This window comes from Balaenoptera physalus (genome assembly GCF_965194825.1).
Source record: "Balaenoptera physalus genome assembly, chromosome: 11".
NCBI classification, from domain to species: Eukaryota; Metazoa; Chordata; class Mammalia; order Artiodactyla; family Balaenopteridae; genus Balaenoptera; species Balaenoptera physalus.
This window is the reverse complement of record NC_138896.1, coordinates 15,390,781-15,398,319: the sequence shown is the minus strand read 5'-3', so window position 1 is coordinate 15,398,319 and position 7,539 is coordinate 15,390,781.

The window sequence follows — 7,539 nt, the reverse complement described above, 5'->3', positions numbered from 1 at the left end:
TGGGTATAATGAAAAAGACAGACAACAACAAGTGTTGATGAGGATGAGGAGAAATAGGAACCCTCGTACATTGCTACTGGGAATGTAAAATGATACAGAGACTTTGGAAAATGTTTACCAGTTCCTCACACTATTTAACTTAGAGTTCCCATAGAACCCAGCAATTCTGCCCCTAGATATAAAACCCTGAGAAAGGCAAACGTATATGCACACAAAATCTTCTACATGAGTGTTCACAGAAGAATTATTTACCATAGCTCAAAAGTAGAAGCAAGCCAGGAGTTCTCTGGTGGTCTAGTGGTTAGGATCCAGTGCTTTCACTGCTGTGGCCCAGGTTCAATCCCTGGTGGGGGAACAAAGATCCCACAAGCTGCATGGCACGGCCAAAAACTAAAGCAAACCAAATGTACATCAATTGATGAACAGATGAATAAAATGTGGTCTATCCATAAAAAAGAATATTATTCAGCATTAGAAAGGAATGAAGTACTAATACAGGATACAACATGGACGAACCTTGAAAACATTTTGCTAAGTTAAAGAAAGCAGTCACAAAAAACCACATAATGGATGATTCCATTAATATGGCCAGAACAGGAAGATCTATAGACCACGCTAGATGAGCAGATGTGTAGGGCTGGAGATAAGGCTGGAATGGAGAGTCATTGCTATTGGGAGCAGTTTCTTTGGGGATGACAAAAATGTTCTACAATTGGATTGTAGTGATAGTTGAACAGCTCTGTGAATATATTAAAAACCATTGAATTACACACCTTAAATGAGTGAAATGCATGGGATGTGAATTATATTTCAATAAAGCTGTTCTTTGAAAAAAAAATTAGTTGAGACCTTCCCTGAACTCAAATACACTCCCTGTTGGCCTTGAAGAAGCAAGCTGCCATTAGTTCTACAGGAAATGAATTTTACCAACAACCATCAAGCTTAGAAAAGGACCCTGGGCCTCAGATGAGACTGTAGTCCTGGCTGACATCTTGACTGCAACCTTCTGAGAGCCTGAGCAGAGGACACAGCTAAGTAAGATGTGTCCAGACTTCTGACCCTACAGAAACTGTGAGATGATAAATGGGTGCTTTTTATATACCAAGTTTGTGGTAATTTGTTATGCAGCAATAGATAACTAATATATTTTTACTTTGGGTCTTTTGGAACACTTGCTTTTAGAACCCAGCTGCCATGATGTGAGAACACTAAGACACATGGTGAAGCCCTACATATGCTCCCAGCCAACAGCCAGCATCAATTCCCAGGCACGGGAGTGAGCCATCTTGGTCATTCAGCCCAAATGAGTCTGAGAGCAACTGCCTAAGAGACCCCACGCAAGAACCATTCAGTTGTGCCCAGTCAACTCACAGAAATGTGAGAGTTAATAATACCTTTAAGTGTTAGCATGATTGTTATACAGCTAATGATATCAGGGTTTTCTTAAAATGCCTATTTTATTATACATTCAAATGAGTCTTTGTCTATCCTGTCAGTCTTATAAGGATAACTCTGTTTTCATATTTCTCCATTTTTCTCTTGGAATCCTTCTAACTGTATTGAAGATTGACAGGTGGGTTCCCTTAGGAAGAGCTGAAAGACATTGTTAGATATATCTTCAATTCAAAATGAAACACTTATTTTAGTGAAGTGGAGATGTGATTCCTGCTATATTTAAAAGGAAACCCTAATGAGGGTTACTGGGGATAAATTAATTGAATAATGTATTCTCATTATTAGATAGGTATAAATAGATACATATTTGTGTTTAGGTCATGAAGGCAGAAACAAAAGACAAAAAAATAAAAATAGAAGCAATGCAGACACATTGAATCCAAATAAAGAAAGCAAAATAAGTACCACAAAACACACTCATTACTATAATATTATAAATATGGAGAAATTGCAATAATAAACGAATTCCTTATGTTTTTATACTTCTGGTTGATTAGTATTTCCATACTAAATAAAAAGTACTGTGTAGTAACATTTTAGTCTCTGTGCCCATATGTATTATTCATTGTGGCTAGAGGCCAATTTGCTCACAAGTATGATAATTATCTAATTCTGTGTAGGGAAAGCTCTCCTCATTACTGGAATAAAGTTTCTAATTCCAGTAAAAACAATATTCAAATATTCTTGGGCAGAAAGTCAATGCATGGGCTTCAAATCTGCTTTGTTTTGTTAAAATTAGAATCAACAGTTTGAGAGCTACAGCTTCATAAGAAAGTAATCGCATTAGTCACCCTCTTGGCACTACATGGGTATTAATCTTTCCCTCTCATCAGTCTCTCTGACTCTTCCACAATTTTATAAGGTCCCCCACAAAGCCAAATTAATAGTGTTTCTTTCTTCAAAACTCATGAATGTGCAATTAATAATCAATGATCTTGGAAGAATAAAAGAAGCAACTTTAGGATTTCTAGATTATTTGATGGGCAGCTCTATTCCATGGGATATTTGAAGAGGTAGTCTCCTACCTGTTATATCCTTGTTACAGACAAATTGGTTGTAGTTGATAATATTAAATGCAAATCTAATTAGAAAAATTCTCTAGCTGAGGGAAGGTGCTTGGTCAGCACCTCTAAGCCACATCCAATTCACAGTTAGGGTCACTGATTTCCTTTGCTGAAGTCAACTGGCCAATGGAGTTGCAGCCGATCACAAACCAAATTTCCAATTTGCCCTATCCACTGAATTCATATAAAGTGCCTCATTATGACCACAAGCTGGTAGTGCGCTCTTAGGTATCAAAATTCAGATAAGCAAAGTGTTATTTTCTGTAAAATCTTTAAGACCAAACTCGTTTCTGGCTTGTGTCCAGCCTTGCCTCAATCGTCATTAAATTTTATTATGCTTTATAGTGGTAATTGGAGTAGGAGAAGCTACATTGAAGAACTTTCTATGTGGAGAACACTACATAAACCTAGCATTGTGTAAAGAGCGTGGGATTTGGAGGCCGACAGACCTGAGTTTCAATCCCAGTTGCACCACTTCTTAACTACATGACCTTGGGCAAGTTAATTAACATCTATAACCTTTATTTATTTGTGAAATGACTATAGTATTGCCTGCCTCCCAGGATGCTTTTAGAGGAGTAAATCAGATAACCCTATGAAAAATGGCTAGCACAGTGTCTGACATATAATAACACTCAATTATTATTGCTATCGCTATTATTATGTTTATCATTTATATCAGTCACGAGAAAATGGTTTAAATAGATGAAAGTTTATTTTCATTTGTTTAAGTCTTCTTTCATTCCACTGTCCCTCTTCAGGTTGGAATTTCTCCATCCTTTCTAGGTTTATTCCTTCTTTTTTTTTTTTTAACATCTTTATTGGAGTATAATTGCTTTACAATTGTGTGTTAGTTTCTGCTTTATAACAAAGTGAATCAGCTATACGTATACATATATCCCATATCCTCTCCCTCTTGCATCTCCCTCCCATCCTCCCTATCCCATCCCTCTAGGTGGTCACAAAGCACCAAGCTGGTCTCCCTGTGTTGTGCAGCTGCTTCCCACTAGCTAATCTATTTTACATTTGGTAGTGTATATATGTCCATGCCACTCTCTCACTTCGTCCCAGCTTACCCTTCCCCCTCCCCATGTCCTTAAGTCCATTCTCTACGTCTGTGTCTTTATTCCTGTCCTGCCCCTAGGTTCTTCAGAACCATTTTTTTCTTTTAGATTCCATACATATGTGTTAGCATATGGTATTTGTTTTTCTCTTCATTCCTTCTTACTCTCACTTTCCCTGATATTACTCATCCAAAAAAAAAAAGGTCTTTATGGAAAGTTCTGATCCCTGTTTACTAATTCCTACTTATCATAATGTTAAATCAATGTGCTCTTTTCTCAGTTGGGTTTTACATCTTTCTCCAGCTGTGAGAGGATAATATCTGTCTCAAACTGAAGGACTCAAATTTAAGTCCTATCAGGGCCATTAGTGGGGAGAGATTACCTCTGGCAGAGATCCATATCTATGAATGCTGAGAGGACTGGTCTTGATAGAACCTGAGAGACTCCTCCCCCATCCTAATGTGGCAGAAGTACTGTGGCTTAGCTGTGCCTCAAGGCTCCCATGTGACTATTGAGCCCCAGATCCCCAATGAAAGATGCTACGTCTCTTTATGTCATTCATTCATTCAAATAGAAGAAATTTACTATGTATCTACTGAATGCAATGCTCTTTTCACAGGTCATTTTCAGATCAAATAATAGAGCTCTTTATTAGGTCCTTCTGAAGAAAGCATACAAGTTGATGTATGTATACAAGCAAGGCATTCGTTACGTTAGATATAGGATACCATGAGGGGCTAAATGTAAAGGATAAGAGAAGTGAGTTAAAATTGTAGAAACACAACTATGACCCTTTGTTGCCTGTATACAAAGGCTCAATTCAAAGATCTTCAGAAGACATAGTATTATTTCAAGCAGACTACACTATTTTCAGTTTTTGAGAACAATTTGACTTTCATTCAATTGGAAATGAAACTTTTTTTTTTTTTTAATTTTATTTTATTTTTGGCCGTGCCACACGGCATGCAGGATCTTAGTTCCCCGACCAGGGCTCGAACCCCTGCCGCCCTGCAGTGGAAGCGTGGAGTCTTAACCACTGGACCACCAGAGAAGTCCCCTGGAAATGAAACTTTTTAATCACTTTATTTTGCTGATGGAATGAAGGAAATATAGATAGATGTACATAATGACACATTCTGAATATATACACCTATCTATTACTACCTATTCAGAGGATTGTGATACACCATCAATAGAGAAAAAGTAAATAATTTCCAGAAAGAAAAGTAGAATAAAGTTTGTCCCTACCCCTACCTAAGTGCTCAATTATGTTAACATAGTTTGAAGTCTGTGCCAAATCATTTTTCATTTAACTGTAGTGTTGAAACTGTACCAGTTGTTACTTGTTCCTGCTTGGATAAACAACTGTGGCAAGCACTCTGAGTGTGCCTCATGCTGACCTCATCAGGGAAGCATGTGTAGGTGGACTTCTTGGAAGCTTATAGTTCAAGGTCAGAAAAGTAAAATTGTCCAAGTAATTCTCACAGATATAAAAACAAACTCTTAACTTCTCTCTCTCTGTCTCTTCTCTCAGCCTTTTGCCCTGTTCCATTGTGGACCTGGGTTTTAATAGTAACAATGCTTTGATCACTAGTTTTTTATAGTATATTAAAGTCTTCCAGACTTTGGTGAAAACATCCTTCCACTCCTTAGTCAATTCAGACTTAGAGTGTCTGTTCTCAATGTTCCAGACAAGGGCTCACTTTGAAACATATGCTGAATGACCGCTATATGCTACACTCCTGTTTGAAAGTGGGGACAGGAAAAATGAATTTAGCAGGATTATTCCTTTAAGGAACTCACAATGCAGCAGGAAAAATGGACATTATAAAATATAAAAATTATTTGAGAGAATGCTGGACAAATTGCAATGTGCACACAGAGAGCCATCCATGGGGATCATAGAAAACTTCACAGAAGAGATGGTATTGAGTTGCCCTGCCATGAGACAAGAGGAGTGGAAACGTATTCCAAGCAAACAAGAAGGCCTGAGTGAATCTATGGGAAAGGGGGAAATGAGCATTGTGGTTAAGAATGGAAGCAAGTCCAACTGGCTAGAGCATAAGTTTTATCATGAAGAAATTGCAGACGGTCAGAAGCTCTTGGGCTGAAGAGTATGGAAGGCCAACAGGAGCTTTCCCATGGGTGAGTGACATGGTCAGAATTTGTTTTGGAAAGATAACCCTTATGGCAATGTGGAGGATGGACTACCATGAGAGGACATAAGAAACCGAGAAAAGAAAGGTCCAAGGCAGAGACACTAGAAATGGAGAAAAGAGGATGAGCTCCAGCAATGCTTCCGGCATAGAACTACACAATTTGATAACCAAATGGATAATAAGAGCAGGGGAAAAGAATGAATCAAGAATTTATTAATCTATTGATTAGATATTTATTAAGCACCAGCAATGTGCTGGGTACTTTGCTATGCACTGGGTGTACAAGGGTTACTAACAAAGTCCTGTCAGCTACGCCTCTTAGAATCTAGTGGAGAAGGCAGAGTGATCCCAAGTTTCTAGTTCAGATATAGATGCTGTTGATTGTGCTTAGAAACATAGGGATGGAGAGATGAAAGCTTAAGGGCGATGAGATTTTGAGTTTGGTTTTCGTACGTGTGTAGATGAATGAGAGGTCTGATCTAGAAAACAGAATGGAATTGATGCTGTATATTTGATATCATGAGTTTAGGCATTAGTCATGAGAGTAAGTTAAATTATCCAAGGAGAGCAAATAGAAGAGATTAAAAGATGAAATGCTAGAGAACAGTATTGTATCTGGGTAGAGAAAAGGAGTCTAACATATGAAACTTAAAAATGTGGTAAGAGAATTAAGAGAAGAGCCCTAGAGAAGAAAGGAAACAAAAAGGTCAAAATGATAGAGAGCAGTCAGGTGTGTGAGGTTTACTTAAAGCTTCCATTGTCCTTGCTTCTGTGTAAGAATGATCTCCTTGGCTATAAATCACACTAAAGCTCAGAGATATTTTTCCTCCCCTGGATTCTATTTTGTGCGTCTTCTTTTACTGTAAATAATCCTCTACTAGGAAAGGAATACACACAACTTGGGGGAAAAAAAACTCTCTAGGAATTTCCCAGACAACTTGCCCCCAGTAGGTGGTTAGTTCTTACTTCATAGACAGAGGTCAGCCAAGTGATACAGATTTAGCCATGAGGACCTACCTGGACCGGATAGAGCTTTTGATCTGAAGAGATAACCAGGAAAAGCTTTGGAAATCTGGAAGCTAATTCCCTTGTTTCAGAATCATCAGTAATTTCCCACCCAATGTCCATTCAGACGAATGTACTATATATACTGAATGTAGAATGTTCAGGAATCTGAGTGTTTCCTCTTACCAGTAGTTATCAGCTATTATCCTTAGGAATGGATGGATTGTGTTTTTTTGGTTTTTTTTAAATATGGTGGAACTGCCTCAAAGGACAAGCAGGTATTTTTCCAGTGACCTATATACCATGAAGACCTTTCTGAAGCCAAAATAAGAACACATTGTGAAAGAGGGCATTGCATCATTTTTCATTGTGAGAGGCAGAATAGGAAATGTATTTTAGATACTTAAGACCTTTTCAATATTTATGGAGACAGGGATGTGATATTGCAATAGTTAAGAGCACAGACGATGATAATAGGATACAGTATTTAAAGTGGAGAGTGTCCTGGATTTTGCTCAGTGTTGGTCAAGATACAGTAAACCTTGTTGTCATATCATTTCCATGTGGGACAGGGGAGCCTGACTCTGGAAATTCTACCTATTGTTTTGGCAAAATGGGAATTATTCCAGCTTGCAAAGCCATCTTTGTGCCAGCAGAGACAAATTTGTGTACTTATGGTGCTAAAAGTGAGCCACTGAAGCCTCTTTCTCATACTGGATCCTAGTTCTTAGAGTCTGATAACACCAAATAAGCAAACTCAGTTCTCTTTAACACCTGAGGTCATATGAATGG